The sequence below is a fragment of the Pygocentrus nattereri genome, chromosome 15 (assembly GCF_015220715.1).
Source record: "Pygocentrus nattereri isolate fPygNat1 chromosome 15, fPygNat1.pri, whole genome shotgun sequence".
In the NCBI taxonomy this organism is placed as follows: domain Eukaryota; kingdom Metazoa; phylum Chordata; class Actinopteri; order Characiformes; family Serrasalmidae; genus Pygocentrus; species Pygocentrus nattereri.
In genome coordinates this window covers 11,159,605-11,171,454 of record NC_051225.1, presented here as the reverse complement: position 1 = coordinate 11,171,454, position 11,850 = coordinate 11,159,605, and positions in this window count along the sequence as shown.

Here is an 11,850-nt window from a genome sequence, read left to right as displayed (position 1 = left end):
TGTAACAATCTCATGGTCCAATCAATACCTAAAGCTTCAAAAATCTTGATGAAAAATTATTTATTAAGCCTCTATGGCACACATTATGGGGGCAGTTTAATAAATAGATGTAATTCACTTTTCTTGCATAAAATTGTCCTTGATTTAGTTTTTCACATCCAATTATTAAAATAAAAAAAAGTTGCACAGTGTTGTTTCTAGGTAACAATCATATTTCTGCAAAATATGTATCATCAAATACATGCTTTTTATTGACTTACTCAACCGTTCCCTTTTATTTTTAACCCTATCATTGTCTTTATATATATATATATATATATATATAATGTTATCTTGTAAAGTGAGGACAATAAGTTTGTTGCCCTGAGGCAACATTGTGCAATATAGGGTTAATAAAGAAAAACCAGATTGCAATATGCAACCTTCAAAGCATGCAGTCGATCTGTAAATTGAAGAAAATGGATTACAGTAAACATAGCAAGAAATCTAGAACCCTGTAATACCACTAATATGGTGCATATTGAACTTGCAATAAAAAACATGCAATTAACATCTGTGCTATTTTAAAAAAATGAACGTTTCAAAAAACTAAAGTATCCAATTGAGATGAAACAGCTACTCATTACACTGATTGCAAGACATACAGAATTCTGGGTTTGGTGATGAATATTTATGCTTGTAAGAGCATTGATAGGTATTGTGAGGATGTTTCAGCCTTTATTTGATGATTTATTTTAGTTATTAACATCCACTGGCGCAAGGGTGGTGGGGATGGAGTTCCTCCCACTTATTTGAAATTACAGGAGATAAGTTCAAGGATCATGGGATGAATGTTGAAAAACAGTAAGTAGCCCATATTATTGATATCATATATTTGACAGTGAGTTCCATAAAATCTCCCACATCAATGATATTGCATTGTCTCTGAGAGCTAAACCAAAAAGGGCAGCTGCATGAATGAAGAGACACCATGCTCAAATAGAGTTTTGGCCTAACCCTTGTGTGGTGTTCAGGTCTGTGGGACCCACTTCCAATGTTCATCAAAAGAGAAAATGACGTGATTCATTATTATTGAGGCTTTGCTCATTTTCTGTGTTGAACATATAAAATAACCCACTTTCAGTGTCTTCACTCTGCCCCCCCCCCATTTATATTATACATGTGGTTGTAGAGGTGAACACACAGGGAGTAAAAGTGTGGAGGTGAAGTGTCCTTCACTCTGTTCTCCTTCTACATGGTCTGCTCTTAGTGTGTGTGTGTGTGTGTGTGTGTGTGTGTGGACAGGCTGCTGACTGGCTACAGCTGCTAAAGGGGAATCCTACAATGGAATTAGCTGGAAAACAAAACTTTCTTTTCTGTCCAAACAATATAATTATTATTACATAAAAAAACAAAGAAAAAAATATTTAATAATTATTGATGTTTTTTATATATATATATATATATATATATATATTTGACATATTCTACTGATGGAACGATACAATACAATACAAACAAAGTGCCATTTCAGTTTAAAATATGCCAAATGGTGGGCTTTTGCAGCCCCCTAATGAAATGGACTGTGGCAGAAAATGCAATCAGGCCAAGGGGGCTAAGGCAGTGTCTCACAATGCTCATCACTATTCGGAGATAATCAGGCATTAAGTGGATCGATATAACACTTCCAGTTGGCGGGTCTTGGCCCACCCAGTCCCCTCCCAAGACCCCTCTGACTCCCAGACCCCCACCTTGCATCTTTAAGAACAAGCAACTGGTTGTCTTGAAGAGACGTTGGCCTTGCTCTGTCAGCTCCAGTGCTCATTAGCAGGGCTGGATCCTGACATTACCATAGAGACCAACACCCACCTGTCAGACTGTGTCACCGCCTGATGCTGCTGACGGCGGGAGCGTGGGCCGCAGCGGCAGGGGTCCAAGCACTGTGTGGTGGGTGCTCCAGGAGGACACAGGGTCACATCCACCACTGGGCTCAAACATTGGTGGGGGAGCCAAAGCGATGTGCTTCTCGATCCGTAAATTTTTGGACCCCCTGCCTATTGTTCCCAAACTAGGTCAAGGGACTGTGCTATCAAAATCAATTTGGTCGTTAGATTGATTGAAAAAGGAGGGGCAGTGTGTCAGAAAAAAAGGCCGTAGCTGATCACACTCAAGAAGCCTGAAAATCCTGGGTTTCCATGGTTAATCTGCACCACCTCTTCTCAACCCTGCAATGTAATTAGTGATGGTGGGCATATGGAGCTGATTATTATGTAACTGTATGGAGCTCCCTGGGAAACAATATGGACCAGCGTTAGAATTGTGAGAGGAAAATGGGCTCATTTTGTTAATGCTCTCAAATGTGAAATCAGAAAACAATATGTAGCCCCTCGTATTTTGCATACATTTGTTGAGGTCAATGTAAAGGGAAAGAAATAAGCAGGGAAGATGATTTGCTGAAATGCTTCAAAGCCTTGGTTTGATGTGTCGCTTCATGCAAGTGTATGGTGGTTTCTTTCAATTTTACCTTATGTGTTCTTGGATATTTATCCCAATTTGGCAAAAAGCAGGTCCTTACAGCACCGACACGCAAGCCATTTTGTTACAGGTGTTATAAATATCTTATTTCATTTCCGCACACTGATATAGCCATTTTGGATGATCCCAAATTAATGAGTCCATATGGGTTAGTCCAAACTGAATTTTGGAGCTTGCCAAAATGTGGCATCTGCATGGCATAGAGGGAAGGGCTAGGCCAGTATAAGCTTCCTAGCATTCTGTCTGAGAGCTTAGCTTGTTTTTGGACCACTGCTTTGCCAATCCTATATGGAATTGGGTGAAGCCCAAACCATTCAGATCCACATCCAACTCACATATGGTGCTGAGTTAGCTATGCTGAGGAATATATCCAGGAAATTGTTGCCTTTGTGTAGTAATACAATTATGTTAGTTATTATTGTAAGCTTTGGTGATGATGCATGTCTTCTGAGAAAAGAAAATGCTTGGGTTTTCTAGGTTGCAACTAGTTAGACATGTTTAAAAAGTGGTAACTATTTTTATTCTTTATTTACATACTTTTTATATCGCACATTTTAAAAAGTCATATGCTGTGTGAACATTTCAGGAAATTAAGTAAAAAATCTTGTTTCATTAACGCACACTTTTTTTGTTGTACTCCTAGTAAATTGCCATTTTGGAGATACAAGATTTTGTTATGACAGCAATTACGTAAATGTTTAAGTGTGTTCCCTGTAAAGGATGTTTTATCTTATTTTCAGCAAAATGTCATTTGACCAGGAGTGCTCAGACTTTTGCATTTGACTGTATGCTGAGGTAGGAAAGTAAGTTTAGACAAAGAACGTCTTCATTTCAGAGGGATTCATTAATCCAGACGGATGAGATATCCCATTTTCATCTGTTCTTCTCTTAGTGGTCAACAAACCCATATTGTTTTCCTTTTGTCTTAAATGAAATGTAATCTATGGTATTAGGCACTGATCGTTTTAAGGCCCCAGGTTACCCCATGATCCCTGATTACTCGCCCAAAACTGTCGCGTCCTGCTCGGATTTTTGCGAGTTAATTGATAGATGTGTGATAATCAATAAGTCTAGCATCTGTGGATTGGGGTTAGTTTTAGAGGACATATTGTAATACACCACGATACGCATCTGAGCTTCTGCCAACATGCAGCACAGTGATATTTCTAATTAAAAAATCAATGTCACTCACAGCCAAAGGGTCTGTGTTGAGATACTTAAATGTCCCATGCTGAGGACTTTAATGCGATTTAATTGATTCCCGCCAATATGGTAATTAATTAAGCCATGGCCTGGGCCTGCAGGGGAAACAAAGCCACTATGGCTCCGGTTCAGTGCTCCGCTGCCTCGTTAGTGTCAAAACCTGCAGAATCTGTGATGAGTTTATTTAGGATCTGTCAGACTCTGATGGAAAAAAAAATCAGTTCACTCTGAAGAACCAATATATCAGTGTTTCTGTGCTTGCATTCCAGCACCAACATAACATTCCTGAATAAGAAAATTAAAAATTGGTTTATTCTGTTTCTTTTATATAGGCTGTATGTATGATATGGATCATTCTACCGAAGTAGTTCAAAACACATTTTGGGCTTTTAACTGACTCCTTTTGGTTTGAGAGACTAAAGTGCTGTACACTTTAATGACATTTATTTTATAAAAACAAATGATTGATTCCATTGTCACTAGCAAAACAATCATAACACTTTGCCAAATAATTAATTACTGACTGTTTTGGTAGTGACACTCAAAAACGCTGACCAATACATTACTAGAAAACACAGGTTTTCCAAAAATGACTTGGAAATATGTCCGGTTCCATTGACTTACTTTGAAAGTAATGTATGTTTTGTCCACCATTACAAGGTTTATATATATATATATATATATATATATATATATATATATATATATATATATATATATATATATATATATACATACACACACATATATATACATATGTGGCTTTATCTCCAATATATATTAATATATATATATATATATATATATATATATATATATATATGACCTGCAATGGACTGGCGACCTATGTATCCTGGGGTGTATCCTGGCTTCCACCCAGTGACCGCTGGGATAGGCTCCAGCACCCCCCCCACGACCCTGAGGGAGAGACGGCTTAGTAAATGTGTGTGTGTGTGTGTGTGTGTGTGTACATGTATACATATATAACCAACAAAACGTGTTTATATATACACTGTGTTTATGTATACATATTGATTTTCAGACTTTAAAGATTAGAGATGAGCAGATCAGAGTGACAGTGAAGGTGGAGCAGTTTGGAGATAAAGCCAGAGAGGCCAGGTTGAGATGGTTTGGACATGTGTTGAGGAGGAATAGTGGATATATTGGTCAAAGAATGTTGGAGATGGAGCTTCCAGGTGGAAGGAGAAGAGGTAGACCTCAGAGAAGGTTTATGGATGTAGTGAAGGTGGACATGGAGATGGTTGGTATAAAAGTAGAGGAGGCAGTGGATAGGGCAAGATGGAGGCAGATGATCTGCTGTGGTGACCCCTAAAGGGAGCAGCAGAAAGAAGAAGAAGATTGATTTTCAGACTTTACTTCAAAGCAATGGAGTCTAACTGTTCAGGGATGTAGTCTCACTTCCTGATCTAAAATGCAGGGGCGTGGCTAAAATTTTAGCTAGAACTTTGTGTTTTGGTGGTGACATGAAAATGTAGGACAAAAGTTTTTTGCTATTTAAAACTGAAACTGGTGATAAATTTAAATCTGGCAAATTCAATTTAAAATAAATCAAAAATATTTTTTATAAAAGCAACATGGAAAAAAAGTCTGATTTTCACAAGATGAAATTTGTGGATAAAGGTTTGAGGCAGACTCGCAATAGAATGCACACCAAGGGTGCCCAGTCCTGGTCTTGGAGATCTTCCAGCAAGCAAAGTTTAGCTCAAACCCTAATCGAACACGCCTGATCCAGGTAATCAAGGCCTTAAGGGGCGTCTGGCTATATGAGCCAAGGGTGTTGGATCTGAACTCTCCAGGGTGGTAGATCTTCAGGACCAGGATTGAGCACCTTTGATGTACACTATAAATGACTTTGTATATATTTAGCTTATCACTATTTCAATGAATGCCTTGAGTTTAAATCAATCACAGTATAATCCTTGTAAATATCTAAGGTCTGAATATTGAATTGTTTTCAAAATAATTTTGGTAACACTTTACTGTAGGGTGCTGTTTATAAGGCTACATGAGACTTAAGGTTGACATGGCAACTGACATAACCCTACATTAACTGTTGATAAATGCTTATTCCAATAGGGATCATCTGTCATAAAGGCTACTTTAGCTAACTCATCAAAATTGTTCAGTTTTATAGCCTTTATAACAGATGACACCTATTGGAATATGCATTTATACATTTATAAACAGTTATGGAGGGCTATGTCAGTTGTCCTGACAGGCTTATGTAGGTAAACAGCATCCTACATTAAAGTGTTACTATGATTTTCACTGTGGGGCTATATTTTGTACTTTTTTCTTAGAATTTGGTCTCCAAAGAGAAATAATACATATCGCTGCTGTCAGAACAAAACCTCATATGTCCAAAATGATAACTTTACAGTAGAAAGAAATCAACATAATTTACATTTAATGTTAGTCAATGGAACCAGGCCCCCCAGTCATTTTGATCCATTTCTTTTGGCCCAGTTCTGATGAAATTAACAGGCTGTGTAAAGATTTTGGCATACGACAATACTCTGCATCCTGTAGGATGGTATTTTGCAGGACAATTGAGACTGAGACTAAGTCCAAAAATGATGTAATCTATTATTGTGTTAAATAAAGCGTGAATATACCGTGCAAATGTGCAAGGTCTCGCATGTGCAGTGCCGTGAACACAATGAGCTGACTCATAAACTATTTATAACAATGCATATTTTTGTGATATTCAATCACAGTCGAAATACATAATTCTTTGTTCTTTGTTGTCAGCAGTGACACACTATCACATTTTGTTCAGTGTTGTAGATCATAACTAATCCCAGCAGCTTAATCATTGTATTTAAAGAACTGTTTCCTGTGGCTATTGTTGAACTGGATGGAAATAAAAGTAGGGTCTGAGCTGGGATCAAGCAAATAAACCCTGCCTGCTGTAGCTGTAATAAAAATAGGAAGACAATAAGAACAGACACATGACTTCAGTGAAGCTCATTTAATCTTAGAGAGTTGTTGCTGTTTTTGAGTCATTCTTTCAAAGCACATTCTTTCAAAATACTGGCTTGTTAATGAAAATTATTTGATTCTTAAACTCTGGAGGCTCTCGGTACGAGCGCTGCTTATAAGTGCAGACTAGGCGGCACAAAATATCTATTGTTAATCTTTATTTTTTTACCAAGAAAAACATGCACAAGGTGGCTATAGTGTTTTGCTCTCATTTGCTAATGTTATTTTAGTTTATTAATGTTTTTCTGAACAACAGTTTCTCATTTTACTCCTTGTTTCTGCGCTCATTGTCCATTTTATCAGCTCTACTTACTCTATAGGTGCACTTTGTAGTTCTACAGTTACAGACTGTAGTCCATCTGTTTCTCTGATACATTCTTAGCCCCCTTTTACCCTGTTTTTCAGTGGTCAGGACCCCCATGGACCCTCACAGAGCAGGTACTATTTGGGTGGTGGATCATTCTCAGCACTGCAGTAACACTGATGTGGTGGTGGTGTGTTAGTGTGTGTTGTTAGTGGTGTGCCTGAGTGTATCAGACACAACAGTGCTGTTAGATACAGCTCGTCTGCTGCTGCACAGTTTGTGTTGGTCATCCTCTAGTCCATCATCAGTGGTCACAGGATGGTGCCCACAAGAGGCTGTTGGCTGGATATTTTTGGTTGGTGGACTGTCGCAGGGTATGGTTAATAATAATAATAATAATAATAATAATATAACAGAACAAATTAATTATATGTTCCAGATCAAAGCATTCACATACCAAACATAAACCTATTTTCATCAATGCAATGCATGCCAGTTTATAATCTTGTCAAAACACATCACTATTGCATCAATATAATCACAATTATGATATTTTATCTGTTTTGTGCGGCTGTAGTGCAGCAGTGCTCCCTACGGCAGGTTTAACGTTCAACAGTGGCAAATGTGATGATGGCTAGTCTCAAAAAGAGGTTACTGATGATGTTTTGGCTATTAAAGACAGCAAGCTTAGCATTTGACCAGCTGCTCAGACTGAATGACCTCTTAGCAGAGGTGAATGCTCAGCACTCTCCTCCAAGCATGTTGAAACCATAGAAAATACCTTCCAGCCAGCTGTTTGAAAAGAGGCAGTGGCAGGCTTTGTGTTGATCAGAGGAGGGACATGCAGCCTTTGTCTTTTCCAGACTTGTGGTTGCTATGGTCCTTGGAGAAGCCTGTTACATAGGGAACTGGCAAATTAGGAGGAAAATGGGAAAAAAACAAATGAAACCTTAAAAAAACCTCATGTACTTGAAGGGTTTGAAACTAGATAACCTACTTTGACTTCAAAGAATTCAATAGTTCAACAAAAATCAACGTTTACCACTCCTTGAACTCGAAACAGAGTTTGACCTCTGATTCCCCCTGACAGTCTCTAATTTTGGCTGTTTACAAGCAGAGAACATCCTTCTGCTGTTAAAAACACTAACTGTCTTCTGGACCACCTGCATAAACCATAAATGGAGGGAGGAAGCTGTTGGACTAGATCTTTCACCTTCCTCTGATTGTCGTCTTTAGGTTTTTAGGATTAGATGACGTAAATAGCCCAGGCTCGTGCTCAGGGATTCTAGGACCATGGCCATCGAGGAGTCTAGCCCTGCTAGTTCGGTAAGAACTCAGCAGTCATTACATCACCATCAAGAAAAGAGATGATGGTTTGTGGAAGAGGTTTTTTTTTTTTTTTTTCCTGTATCGCCTTCAGTGTTGCTAAGCCAAACTAGCAAACAGATCTGTGGAGGATTACAGTGTTGGAAGGAGAGGAGAAGCTTTGATGGACGGGTATTGCATTTGTTTGGCACAAAGCTCATGTTGAATAGGGTTGATTAAACAAGATGATGGGTTACATAGACATAGGGCTTGCTTTTCCCTGTACTTTAGTGGGGGTGATGATAATGAGATTGGAAGTGTTTCCATCACAATCATCAGTTCGATGGTGGCCTTGCTTTCAGTTTGACGAAGGCCTTTCTACATTTGATACACGTCTATGGTGAAATGTAGCTAGGCTCTTGAATTCTTCCCTGCTGAGAGCATGGTGCCATCATTAACGTGGGCCACTCCATTGAAGACGCCGGTCAGGAGGAGGGGTCTGTGAAAAGGCCAGGCATTGTTCGTCCTGGGTGGGGAGTGGGCAAGAGGAATGTGGGCCGAACGTGAGCCGTGCGAGGCCTGAGAGAGAGAGACACCATTGTCCCCCACGGCTACCCCCTCTCACCCAGATCAGGGTGAGGGAGGCATGGGGTCAGCTCCTGCCGCCATGCGTCCCTATAGAACACACCAAGCCCCACCAACCTCCGTGAACAAATACTTTATGCTAACTCATCAAAAATTTCAGCCTTTGAAGATTCAGCCATTCGTCGCCGTCATTAGAAAACTGTGTCCCAGCAACAGTAACGTATTTATAAATTATTGTTGTGCGTAGTTTGGTTTTTCTTTTGGAAAGAAAACTATCCTTTACAGCTTAGCCGTGCCATCTGTCATTGCTTGACATAGAAACAGAAACAACTGCTGGAATCAGTCTATACTGAATGCTAAATGAATGCAAGTTTAATTTATTATGTGACACATTGTCCATTAAGTACAGTTGCATGCAAGAGTTTAGGTGCCCTAGGCCAGTGAAAATATGTTGACACATCATGTACAGAGAACACACTTCTGCACATTTTAATGCAATTACTGTTTATTTGCCAAACTTAACATCATGGAAAAACAATACTAGGCAAGCCTGCTTTTGCCGGAGTGCCAGGCCACAAATTCTCTCCTCTGAAACTTTTGGTAATTAATGCCAGGGGAGAAGCAACCATTTTAAAAATGAGGGGGACACAGTTGTCAGCATATAACACCCCCCAAACCTCACATCCCAAGCTTGTAGGTTCAGTGTCACTCTTATAAAGCCTGTGCCAGAATGTGCATTTCACAGTCAAGCCAATTCGATTTCTTGGGGCAGCAATATACAAACATAACCCACAGGAAAGTCAACAGCTCACAAACATGTGGTCCAAAATTAGTCTTTCAAAGATTTAGTTAGGGTAGTTAGGGTAGTTTAGTTTAGGTATCTACTCCAAAAACACAAAGCTATGGTGACCTTCCAAAATAAGAAGATGACCCATCTCTGGCCAGTGATATTCAAAAAATATTCCTTTACCAAGCACTACGTCTTTCAAACTGTAATGGGATCACTTTACTTGCTACTTCTAGGGAAAAGTGATCTCACAGTCTTCACTGCTATGCTATGTATTCTTTTGTCTTCTGTTTTCCACAGCTTGCTCTCAGCTAATGGCAATTTAACATGCTCAATCAGCTGAAAAAGAGCTGACAAGGAGCCACTACAGTCCCCTCAGCTCAGGCTAAACTTCTGTTGGCTCAGAATAGCAGCAACCCACAGCGTAATGTTTCAAGCAAGGACATACACCCACATGGAACGTAACAGCCCTAGTCTTAGCTTACCTAACACTGCATAGCATGAGATGAAGACACCTGAGTCTTCTTCTGAGGGATGAAATGTGGTTGGCAAGATAACTTGTACCCATTCCAGCCACATGTACCCGTTTACCTGACGCATGTTCAAAACAAAACACATTTTTGGCTAAAACAACATGGTAGTTTGAAACTGCACAGTCTACTTGCTGAACAGAACTCTTAATCACTGCTTCTTTTGTTCTGAGACCTTTCCCTGACTCTGATTGGTCCACTGCAATGAGTGGGCTTCCAGCTGAGAAGCACACTGATACTTACTTTTGTTTAGTTATGTTACTATATGGTAGTTCTATTTTTTTCTTTCCTTATTTAAAGTGCCCTGCTTTCCAAATGTCTATTGTTCCATTGGTGGTGAGATATTGACACAATATTAAATGCCCAGGCATTTTACATTAAATGATGTAAAAAGGTAAAAACCAAAATAAGAAATTGAGTTTTCTTATAATAGCAATGTATAGTTCCAAAGCCTTGAGATGCCAGGCCTCACTAAGCTGGGCCTTTGCAGATCAATTTGAAATCCTCTGTATTTTCAACAAAAACTTTCATTTAATATATTTGCCTATTAGTCCTAACTGATGCAATTAAGCAAAACATTCCCAATTATTCCTTTTAAAAGATCACTATTTGAGGATTGAGTGATTATTTACCAAGTAGTGAGATGAGACAATAGAGACAATTGGCTAGTTGTGTCCCAGGCTCATTTTTTTTCATCAGTGTTGTTGCAATGGAGGATCGGGAACAATGACACTGCTGGGTGTTACTATTCAGACCCTGAAGCATGTTACAGTGATAAAAAAGAATGTGTGGGGAGGCCAATGTTTGTTAAGAAAACATCCTCTTAGATAATGCTGGAGGAAAGCAAGTCAAATACTCCACCAAGGATCTTATAATGGCCCAAATATTTGCGCTCATAAATTTACAGTATGCCACATTTGAAGGCCCAACACTCTGACCATGTTGTATGCTTTTATGAGGCAGTTTTTCCTGGAGAGATCTTACGGTTGTCTGATGTCACTGTTGGTATCTTTTGGGTGTGGATTTGTGAGTCTCTTTGCCTGTAAGTCTGTGCATGTTTGTTTAATATCATTTCAGGACAAAAATGTCCCAGCTTTGTAGGAAAAACAGAGAAAACAGGCCAGGGTACTTTGTGTATGGACAAATGAAAGGCCAAAAATGTTGCTTTCTAAGACTAAAGTTAGGATTAGGGTTGTGTTTAGGGTTAAGCTTAGAAAGTTTTTATTAAGTATAGGCACTTAAACATATACATTGCTTTGCAAAAGTCAGAGAGTACCCTGCATTTAAATAAATAATAATAAATAAGTTATCCCTTATTAATCCCACAACGGGGAAATTCACCTCCGTATTTCGCCAATCTGTGCAGTAAAACACCCACATACACACAAGTGAATGCATACCTATCCACAGCACCTAAGGAGCAGTTGGGGGTTAGGTGTCTTGCTCAAGGGCACTTCAGTCTCATACTGTCGGCTCAGGGAATCAAACCAGCGACCTTTAACAAAGCTGGTTCTCTAACCTCCAGCCCATGACTGTTGCCTGTTTGACCGGGAAATATTTCATTTTTCAATTTCATATTTCATTAAATACAAGTTATTAATTTTCCAAAAGATATTTCT